This window comes from Rosa chinensis, chromosome 2 (genome assembly GCF_002994745.2).
Source record: "Rosa chinensis cultivar Old Blush chromosome 2, RchiOBHm-V2, whole genome shotgun sequence".
In the NCBI taxonomy this organism is placed as follows: domain Eukaryota; kingdom Viridiplantae; phylum Streptophyta; class Magnoliopsida; order Rosales; family Rosaceae; genus Rosa; species Rosa chinensis.
In genome coordinates, this window is record NC_037089.1 from 65,763,229 (window position 1) to 65,774,640 (window position 11,412).

Genomic DNA, 11,412 nt, shown 5'->3' on the forward strand with positions numbered 1-11,412 from the left:
GAGAGGGTAAAAAATGTTGATATACTGTGACTCAAATGTTCATATTTTGGGTGATTTGAAGTTATATAGAAAACCATGAATAATTATGAACTTAAAACCATGGCAGAATATTTCCACTACGGAGACAGGTAATTTAGCCAATATAAAGCAACAACTGGAAGCTTCAACACTATCTAATGTAATTGAAGGTCTACTTTACTGACTCTTGAGGTCTGACCAAAATAAGGGTCGTACAGCTTTCTGTGAAGTGCTAGACACTATTCTTTGGCAAATAAAAAAAAAATTTAATTAAAAAAAAAAAATTGTTAACGGGTTCTTAACGGGTTCCAACGGAAAACCCGCAAACCCGTCGGGTTAAGCCCGCGAAACCCGTTAACTTAACGGGTTTTTACCGGGTCGGCCCGTTAAATACCCGGCCCGTTAAAAACCCAACCCGTACCCGCACTATACCCGCCCGTTGCCAGGCCTAAGGGAGATGAACAGAAGAGTTTGTTGGGTTTGTTAATCTTCATCCCAATGAAGTTTTGCTGGGTTTGAAATAAGGGTATTATAGGAAAATTTGCTAGTATAAAAAGTTTGCTGGGTATACTTAGATATTTGCTGGGTACATTTAGAAAGACCCATGATCAATAAGCTTCATAAAAGGAGGGTTACTTTAGGATATCATGGCCTTAGAGAGTGGACGGTTTATGTGATTTATTTATCAAGTAGTTTGATTGGTTTGTCTGGAAAAAGATACTCAAATTTATTGGTTGAGCTAGAATTTATTTTTATTTTTATTTTTTAAATAAGAATCTCTGCAACTGTCCAAAAATTTTGATGATTTTTGATTAATAAAATTAATGTTGCTTCCCAAATTAAGTAAAGAAACTGCATAATATAATATAATGAGAGGCGTTTGTGGTAGGTTATATGGGAAAGAAAGTCAAATTAATCGGTTGAATTAAATAATTTTAAAAAATGATCGCTACGACTGTTCTTAAATGTTCATTATTAAAATGCATGTAGCTGTCTTCAAGTTTTTTTTTTGTTTAAGAGCAGGACGAAAGAAGTTTTATTACTCAGAGAGTTCAAATGTTACAAAAGGAGGCAACAAGACTTCCCAAATCTGGAGGAATAGCTCCCTGCCAGTGAGCAAATAAACCTGACAACATGGCTTGCTTGGCCATTCTATGTGCAGCCGTGTTAGATTCACGGTAAGCATGCTGAAAGAAGGAACCCGGTAGACTACAAAGCTGAACCTGAATATCCTCAATCACCCTTCCTAAATGGGATGTATCTTCATCACCTGAATTTATAGAATTGACCAAAGAGAGACAGTCACTCTAAAAAATAACAGGCGATTGATTAAACTCTAATGCCCATGCACACGCTGCTCTACCTGCAAGCGCTTCCACAACATTGGGGGAGTACACTACATCAACACTAAAGCATGAACCCCCTACAACAGACCCATCAGGATCACGAACAATTATCCCAACACCTCCCTTCTTCGCCCTATCATCAAAGGCTCCATCAAGGTTCACTTTGATCCACCCCGCAGGAGGAGGTACCCAAGCAACAGCTGCACGCTGAGCTTTGAAGCCCTTCAATGGTTGAAGAGATACAAACAAGGAGAAACTAGAAGAAGCTTGGAAGTAGACGTGGTGTAGAGAAAAAGCCCTAGACTCCCAAACTCTCTGATTTCTTTCTTTCCAGACCACCCAAATAAGGTAGAGTAAAAAATCAAACAGGTCATGTGAAAGAACCTGGATACAGTAAGTCACCCAATCAAGAAAAGAAGCATGACGCTCTGAACTGGAAGGCAATATCCCAGACAACCCTGAGAACTGTCCCACAATGTCGTGCATGAAAGGCCAGTCCCTACAAATGTGCGTAATGGATTCATCCCCCGCATTGCAGAGAACACAATCGTCCTCAATCCGGACCCTCCGTGACCTCAACTGAGTCACCGTCGGAAGAATTGAAGCACAAGCCTTCCATATATGAATTTTCACCTTCCCAGGAACTCTGGCAGCCCAAATACTCTTCCAAGTGTCTACATAGTGGGAAGGGTTAGAAGCGGAAGGAATATCAACGTGATTTAGTTGAACAGCAAGCTTATAGGCACTTTTGGTAGTGAATCTCCCTTTCGCATCAAAATGCCAGATCAACCGATCCGAAACAGCTCGTTGACTTAAGGAAATAGAACATATTAGAGAAGCATCTTCTGGTTCAAACCAACGAGCTATTAAGGTGGTGTTCCAAGACAAACCTGGTAGAAGCAGATCTTTCACAAGAGTAGGAGCACCCTTTTGTCTAATAATAGGACTGAAAGAGAAAGGTCTAGGCAACCATGGATCATCAAAAATGCGAATAGAGTTCCCATCCCCCACTTGCCATCTCAACCCTCTCCGTAACATAGACCTTGCTTCATAAATACCCCTCCAATAAGAGGAAGGTGAAGATGTTAGTGATGCACTCCAAATATCACCACTAGGAAAGTACTTCGCCTTGTAGAGATGACCAAGAAGAGAATCTGGGTCACGCATTAATCGCCAACCCTGTTTAGATAAAAGTGCTAAGTTGTGAGCATACAAATCACGAAAACCCATCCCTCCTGCTTCTTTGGGCTTACATAAACCCTCCCAGGACATCCAATGAAGTTTCTTGTTTTCCGTCTTACTACCCCACCAAAACTTGGCGCACATTTGATGGAGAGACTGACAAAAATCCTTTGGTAGCAGAAAGCAGCTCATAACATAAGAAAGGACTAAGGGAGTGCTTGAGCTACCACCCGAATTAATAAGTCTTTTCCGGCACCACTAAGAAGCTTTCCTTGCCAACCTTCAAGTTTCTTGCTTAACCTTTCCTTAATGTAAGAAAAAGTTTCAGATTTATTCCGCCCAACATAGGTTGGGAGACCCAAGTACTTTTCATGCTTAGGAACAATAACCACACCTAGAGACTCTGCAAGGCTCTGCTAAAGCTGCACATCCACCTTTTTGCTAAAAACAAAACTACTCTTAGCAAAATTAATTCGCTGCCCTGAAGCCTTTTCATAGCCCTTCAAAACTGATAAAATATGCCCACACTCCTCTTGTGTGGCCTTTCCGAATATGAGACTATCGTCTGCAAACAGGAGGTGGTGAATGATGGGAGCATTCTGACAAACTTGAATACCTTGAAGCAGTCCACAGGAAGCCTTACGCTCAAGTAAAGCTGAAAAAGCTTCAGCGCACAACAAATTAAGATAGGGTGAGAGTGGATCCCCCTGCCTTAATCCACGTGTAGGACTCAAATACCCCTCCAGTTGTCCATTAATCAGGAACGAATAACGAACCGAAGTTACACACTGCATAATAAGCTGAACCCATGATTCATCAAAACCGAAGCAAAAAAGAACCGCCTCCAAAAACACCATTCCATACGATCATAAGCCTTACTCATATCCAACTTCAAGGAAAACACCCCATCAGTTGAAGATTTACAGTTATGAATAAAGTGGGATACTTCATTAGCTATCAAGGAATTATCAGCGATCAACCTACCCGGAATAAAAGCACTCTGGAAGGGTGAAATAAGGTCAGATAAAATCTTCTTTAACCTGTTGGCAATAACTTTAGAACAGATCTTATAAAGCACATTGCATAGTGCAATTGGACGTAAGTCAGACATAGCAACATGATTCTGCACTTTAGGAATGAGGCACACATGAGTGTAATTAACCTCACCCAATAATCTGCCAGAGTGGAGAAAGCTCTTAACAGCCTTAACCACGTCGTCACCAAGAGAGTCCCAATATTGTTGGAAGAACAGAGGAGGCATCCCATCAGGCCCTGGTGCCTTGGTGGGGTACATTTGGAATAAATCCTGCCTTATCTCCATCGCAGTATAAGGAGCACATAAAGCTGCATTCATCTCAGATGATACTCTGGGTTGAATTAGGTCTACCACTGAGTGCATATGACCATAATCCACTGATTCCTCTGTAAACATTGTGGAAAAATAATTCAACACCACGTCCTTAATACCCTCTGCAGAAGACTACCACACTCCCCCTACATCAAAAAGACCCTGAACTCGATTTTTTACATGCCTGTTCGAGGCCTTGCGGTGGAAGAATTTGGTGTTGCGATCACCATCAGCCAACCACGTTATTTTCGATCGTTGTTTCCAGTAATCATGCTCCTCAGACAGAAGCTTTTCCAGCCTAGCAGATAGAGTAATATTTTCTTCTTGAAACTCCGTGGTCAAAGGCAGACTACACAGTTGTTGCAACCTACTTCTGATCCCCGCAATTTCCCGACTCCTATTCCCAAAGGTGAGTCGCTGCCACTTGTGCAGCTCAAACCTAGTACTCATAATCTTTTTAGAAGCCTGAAACATATGCCTACCAGGGTATGCAGCGCTCCAGCCCTCCTGTACCACCGCAGCACACTCCTTATGCTTCACCCAGTAGCTTTCAAAATGAAAGCGATGCCTCCTACGCTGAATCAAGGTCGGAGAAGAATGAAAAGCTCCTAGCAACAAATGTATATGGTCACCGTGAATAGGTTCCAAGTGTAGCAACCTGGCTGCGGGGAACAAATCATACAAACAAGGTGAGGCAACTGCTCTATCAAGTTTGCTTCGGATTCCAGCACCTTTCCAAATGAAAGGGACTCCCACATGCCCTACATGGTGAAGATCACAGTAGGAGAGACAATCCCGAAAACTCTGCATCTGCCCTTCCCTTCGAACCGCACCTCCCTCTTTCTCATCCTCATGGAGGATCTCATTAAGATCGCTTATCACCACCCAAGGCAATGAACTCTCATCACCTAGACGGCGCAACAAAGACTGCAGAGCGATGTCGCTCTGCAGTTACTGGGTTACCGTAAAATCCCGTAAGCCTCCAATAGACATCATTCTCCCGAATTTCAACGTCAATATGATTGAGGGACTTGGACCTGAAACGTACATCCAAACCATCAACCCAAAATAGTGCAAGGCCACCAGATTGAGCTACACTAAAAACTGCTTCACATTCAGTAACCCTAATTCCAGTCGCAAGTTCTGCATATAATTCTTATCATGAACCTTGGTCTCACAGAGGAAGATAATAGAGGGCTTCTTTTGCTGGATGACCAAGCGCAGAGCCTGAACCGCCGCATCATTATTGATGTCGCGACAATTCCATGCTAGAATCTCCATAGAGATCGATGGATATGCAAAGGAGAAACGAAACCCTAGAGCTCCAGTTTTCTCTCTCTGCTGTCCTCAAGTCTTAAGAAATGAAATTTCATAATATAATAACAGGAGTATGTTGCCAAAATCACAGATTACAATGAGTGTAGAGAGGACATCTCGTATATATCTAACCTGCACTAATTAACACAATTAATTAACCTACGTCGACTGTTTCATTTGCTTTACAAAAATAATGATATATCGACTATTGCCATAACATTCTTTTTTGTTTGTCTAATAAGCAAAACAATGATTTGGAACTCGATAACCACCACAGGTGGTCGAGTTGATAAGAGTCTCCAGGTGTGGAACCCCCACACCCGAGTTCAAATCCTGCCGACGCTTATTGGAGTTAAATCTCAATATATTCTTGCTGGCCAGGGGGGAGGAAGCGTTCTGACATGATCCTCTGGCACGGATTAGTCTCTGGGCCTAGGAAGCCTTTGAGGAACCGTGTGATCTTGATAAAAAAAAAATGATTTGGAACTCGAGAATAAATTAAATGGGTTAAACCTTGCATGAAATAATGCAAGTTTTACCGTAAAAAACTACTGATATATTGGAACGCGCGCAGAAGCATATGTACATCGGATATGTTGTTCCCATCTGCACATCAACAAACATTTTTCGCATCCGATAATTGGACAACACCCGAGATGGAATTTCATAATTGTAATCACGAAATCTGCAATAGACAAAATCTGGAGTTACCGGGATGAACCCTCCTCTCAAACGTCCCAACACAGCAAGACTCTTAAGTCTAGGGATAAAAATCCTCTGTGTTTCCTTCCCAAAGTATGAGCTTGATAGCGGTCAACTTCTCAAGAGAGGGAAATTGAGAAATAACAACATGGTTGTTAATCATCGATCCATCAACAACGAAACTTAACTCCTTTAAATTCTTGCACCAGATTGAACCAAGGTCCAATGGGCTGAATCTGCTCGAATAATAAAGAGTTTCGAGATTGACTGCTTCAATACCACACCTATATATAATATTCATCATCATAACAAGGATGGCTTTTGAGGACAGCCTTCTTGAGCTTGGTTAATCTACAAACCGGAATACAAATATAATACATCCTTACACAGAATCTCAACTCCAAAATCTCAAGAGAAGGGCATCTAGAAAGGAGCTTCCAGAAAAATCTATCCAGATCATCACATGACTCGACAACTCGAGCTCCTTTACTCAGCTAAACCTTGTGTTGCCATGAATCGAGTCACTCGTCAGAGTACAATGTGTTAATTTGAGCACAACCAGTGATCCAAAATCCAACCTAGCAGCAGGAAACTTGTACATTGGGTGGCCAGGAATACGAAAATCGAGCAACAAGTTTTTGACAGTGTTTGGATACCAGCTTTATCCAATTGTCAGGGTGATGATCAGAGATGCCTGATTTTTTTTTGGGGTTAAACCAGGGTATCCCCGCCTGTAGGCAAGGACGAATCCCTCGAGCCGGGTCGGACCCCATTTGGGGGGAAGTTCTCCCAACACTGGTTGCTCCATTCACAAGGCTCGAACTCGAGATCTTGCTTAAGGGGAACAAGCTCCTGACCACTTGAACCACCAAGGGTTGGTAGAGATGTCTTTTGCCAATACACCTTTCAGTGTAAAGTGTCATTTTCGAATGTTCTTCATGCTCGTCTTGGAGTAAACTCAAGGACTCATCAACACAATTCACAAACCTCGTCTTGATTTTTCAGAAGTACCAAAATGAAAGTGAGAATGTGGTAGAGTCCCAAAGGCTTTTCCACGTCTTGGACAAGAGGCTTATGCAGACAGCATCTTCACCGGGCAAGCAAAACATGATTTTCTCCATAGTAGGTTCCGACAACTGCAATATTCGATCCTTATCGTCGACTAGGATGGCCATGATGAGGAGTACCATGATCGAAAATCAAACCGAAGTAATGTAGGATCCTTTGACCCTAAGCTAGAATGGGCTAAGCCGAAAGTTGATTGGGTCGGTTCAAGTTTAGCACAACTCAGTTGCTTCCAATTCTCACAGCAGTCATGCGTAACACTAGGACATTAATTTGGGGAATAGATTCTGTGTTCGTCTTACCAAATGAAGGCTAAGTCGAGAATGAAACTGGTATTTGGGGTTTGATTGAAGCAAATAAGGGAAAAGGAACACCAGGTTGTCCTTAATTGGTTATCCTTGGCTTTGAATATGAGCCGTATAATTAAAATTCAATGCTTAAAACCTTGACAGCTCAACAAAATGACTTAAATACTCATTTACTGGGTGTATGATAAAATGACGTTAAACTGGAGGGGAGAAAAGAACGGAATAGGGAAGGGAATGACCCAAACTTTCGTCATTTTTATTCTTTCATCTTCTCCATCCCTAGAGTTGTAATTTTTCTAGAAATTTAGAAAAGTAACTTTTTTGTGACAGTGAATTGAGTTATGAATTATTACCTAGTTTTTCAAAGCGGTTAAACTAACCTTCTAAGACAGTGAAAAATCGTAACTACCCTCATTAATTTATTCTCCTCAATCTCAATCTCATATGGTCAATCAATTTTATCCTTTTTTTTTTGTTGCTTTATCAGTTTATTGCATGAAAGTTGAAACAACTTGATTACTCAAACACTATTTATATTTTTGATACATGGATAACTACATTTGCCAAAAAAAAAAAATTCGATGACTTTAGTGAGATTGAAGAAACGCTGAACAAAATTGAAGCAAAACAAACTCATTAATTGAGGTTTAAGGAAAACGAAATTGAGAGAGAAATTGCTGTGCTTTCATTGATAATATGGGTCTCTTTATATAGAGGATTACAGGCATAGAATCAGAGTTGTATATGGAAACATAATCGTACAATGAATGGATCCATCTACGAAAATATCTCTGATATTATCTCTAAGATTAACCCTATTACAACTTGCACAAGTAACCTAGAGTTTGGACCAGACATATTCTGGATATACTTGAACACTCCCCCTTGTGTCGTCCAAACGTGGTGCTCCTCTCGTTGCCTCATTAAAAACCTTGCCGAGTAACAAAAACCCAGTGGGACAAAAATAACATCAGTCGAAGGAGAAAAAAGTACAACACACCCTTCACGTTTCGAGACCATACATGTAGACATCTCCCCTTGATGCGTTTCGAGACCATACATGTAGACATCTCCCCTTGATGTCCGTATCCCCCCTAATGAATACGATCATGAGAGTTCGGATAGTTTCCGCAAACGATACTACCAACATGTTTCTCGAAAGTGGAATTTAGGCAATGACTTAGTCAACAAGTCTGCTACACTGTCTTCAGACCGAACCTAGTTCACTCTGATCTAGAGGAGAGTCTGTTGTTGCTGATTATGCTTGGTGTCGTTACATTTGATATAGCCTTGCTTCATTTGTTTAATGCAAACGACATTATCTTCATAAATGCTCGGAGGCTCATCTGTGGTAGACTTCAAACCACAATTACTTCGAACATGCGTAATTATGGATCCAATCCACATACATTCACGAACCATTTCGTGAAGAGAAATAATCTCTGCTGGTTCGAAGATATATTGACCAGAGTCTGTTATGTAGACCTTCAAGATATAGTAGTCTTGCCCATGGTGAACACTTAACCAGTTTGAGAATGACCTATGTGTGGGTTAGAGAGGTACCCAACATTAGCAAAACTTTCCAAAACAGTAATGTTGTTTTGGGGTGGGGATAGAGAAAGCAGGCCAGTGTTGGCGGCGTTTCTGGTGTATGATGGGTTCGAATTCATCATCTCTCTGTAGGGATAGAACAAGCCCATATCACCAGTCTAAATGGCGTCGCGTTGGAGTAGAGCTATACTTAGCTAACAAGTTCACTATAAATGAGATGTTCGGGTCTTATGCATTGAGCTAAATACAATAATGCGCCTATTGTACTTAAGTAGGGCACTTGTGCCTCTAGCGCGTCTTCGTCATTATCCTTTGGACAAAGAGAATCCTTTTCAGGATTAAGACTACGGACGATCATGGGGTGCTTGAAGGCTTGACCTTGTCAAAATGCCTAAGCATCTATCAACACAATCCTCAAGTTCCAAACCAAGACATAATCTTGTTCTCCCAAGATCCTTCATCTCAAACTCAGATTTCAAGTGTTCAGCAGTTTCCCTTAACTATTTAAGGGGTTTAAGAGCTTCTAATAAAGATCATGTTACCAATATGAACTGCGATAGAATTTGGAACTTGTTTAGGAAGAGCGCGGGCATTTACATATCTCTTCCCAATCAAGTAGTCACTTTAGTGAGTGTTTTAACCTCATTGCAAACTTGCTCCATGGTCTACAGCCACTTGACTTGGATAAATGAAGTTCACCGGATTCCTTATCTAGATCCACATACGAATACGTAGTGACCACATTCGTAAGCTGCATGTTCAGTTATTTGAGAACTACCAAACTGAGAAGTAATGACGTATATTACGAGAGAGTATGTCTCTTCGTAGGCTATTCCAGGGAGTTTTGTGAGAAGTCTTATGCCATAAGGCGAGATTACCATCTCTTTTTCTCATCACGTTTTCTAACGAAGACCCATTAGTCAACATGTTTTATGTTATGAGGTGTTGCATCACTGGCTCTATAAACCTTCCTCTTCGTTAGAGAATCCAACTTAACCTGGATCACATCTTTTCATTTAGGCCAATTTTCTCTACATTGGCATCATCCATCAACGGAGCGTGGTTTGATATCATCGGACTCAAAAAAGTCATGCTCAATGAAATGTGTGAATACATCATCAATCATGATGAAGTTTCTATCCCACGTCTCATGTACACTAGTGTAATTTTCAGAGCTCTCTATATTCTCAAGAATAGATTCTGACGTTGAGGCGTCCCCTAATGATAACCTTAATCTGGAACATTCTCATGAGACGGATTTTGAGTGTCAATGATCAAATGATTGAATTGTGCCAAAGTATCATTCGAACCCACGGGGCCTCCCACGCATCCTAGCTAGGGCCATGGCCTGTAACGCCAGAGTACCACTCTCTATGACGTTGGTGCCATAGTGTAGGGTGGCATTACATCCTCTCGTAGGGACGTCTATCCTTGCAGGCCTATTTGCAGCAGATATGTGTGATATCGTCACTTTAACGGGGATCGAGATGAGACATAGTGGGGACAGACCATGATAATTCATGTCGTTCCTGCTGAACATCAGTGTTCTTATCTCCCCCGCATGAGATGATATTCAAACAACCCAGATGAAGAATTTATAAACATAACCAAACCAAACCAAAATCAACAAAAATGCTAGAATTCGAATTGAGGAGAATCAACAAAAATTAACTAAGCCACATACGCTTTCTTTTAAATTTCCGACGGAGACAACCACAAAAGACATGATTAGTGGGTGAATTGCTTGGTTTAGTTTTAGAAAATAAATATTGTGAACAGAACATAATGCGAAAGAGACTAGGAAAGGATGATTGGATGATTACTGTTTGGTTTGCAATTGGATTTGAATGAAAAATACATTTGCTTCATGAAACTTAAAAGTACCAAGATTATTGGACTGATGAAATAGAGGGCGATGGGTGTTTTGCAAAGGTTTAGGAAGAAGAAAAGAGATAGAATACAAATAAACAAGATAAGGAAGAGCTAGAGTCAGCGCCTAGCACAAGAGCTGCACCCAAACACCATCTCAAATCACCTTCACCAATTAGCCACCAGTTGTCGATCACCAACATGTTAAACAGCGACAAGCGTGGCCCGTGGCCCACCATTGTACTAATACTGTCCCAACTTAAGCACTCGATAAGTGTTGAGTTTTAATCACAAAAGGCCTCGGTACAATTAGGTGAGATCCACCCACTTATAAGTTATATTTTATTTGTCACTTTTCCAATGTGGGATCTTTCCTCTCCAACACACCCCCTCACGTGCAACCTAACTTTAGGTTTGCAGGTGAAATTAATTAATCCAATTTCCACATTGGAAATTGGGACACAAGTCTCATATCAAAGACTTGGTCGATACAATCTAAGGCCAACATTGGACACTTGGTAATTTCGATGGCAATACAGAGAACCCCAATTTGGGCTCATGATACGTGCCTATGTGAAGACGCAATTGGAGAAGGACCCGCTCTGATACCAAGTAGAAAAGAATACTTCAATTCAGGGTTAATTCAATAATTCTATTCATCCCACAATGAGGGTATACAAGTACAAAGGAGTAATCTAACTCTAAT